The following is a 792-nucleotide window of genomic DNA, read 5'->3' as shown; positions in this document are numbered from 1 at the left end:
TAGGAGTGTCTCTGCACAATCAACTCATCACAGAATTCACTTCCTCCTCCGAACACTAGATGGTGGGCACGCCTAAGTGTGTGTGTGACCTATGGGCTACATGCGGCTGCTGATACGGAACCTGCTTTTATGATGCGAGTCTTCACCGGTCCGCTGGCAGTTTCTGGAGGTTCCTATTGAGCAACGATCCAAAGTTAGTGGAGAGAAAAGCAACAAAGAAATGCATTAAGGTTAGAATTCCAATGTTAACCTAAAGAAAAAGTGTCAATTCCTGCACACAAATTATTAGCTCTGCAGTTGAATTATTGAAGTAATGATGTTTTGGACACAAAGGCCTTTTAGAAGTTTTTCGACACCAACCTGCTCTGATAGTCAGTGTGTACTGACTGCAGTCGGCTTCATTGTGAACATCTACAAAAAAATCTGAACAGGTTCCTTCCAAGATCACAAATGTCTTGTCATGCAAGATGCTATGCTACACTCTTGACATTTTAGCTTGCAGACCACAGAAGCTACTATATCCGAAATATGTCCTAAATATAGTGTACATTCGCATATTCATTTTATTTTAGGTGTCTAAAATTATAATACATTTTGATTTCCCCCGTCTGCAGCAGTACATGACTTTTCTTACCTGTCGGTACTCCTGTCTGCTTCTCCAAACTGGAGGCGTGAAGATCTGGATCTCCTCCATGTGTTGAAGATGAGCAGCTGTGTCTCTATCCCTTTGTCTCAGTGGAAAGAAGTTGTTCTCTCCCATAATGGTGCATCGCTATCCAAAGGTTGTTTGGG

Source organism: Melanostigma gelatinosum, assembly GCF_949748355.1.
Source record: "Melanostigma gelatinosum genome assembly, chromosome: 12".
Lineage (NCBI taxonomy): Eukaryota > Metazoa > Chordata > Actinopteri > Perciformes > Zoarcidae > Melanostigma > Melanostigma gelatinosum.
This window is presented reverse-complemented; position numbering follows the sequence as displayed.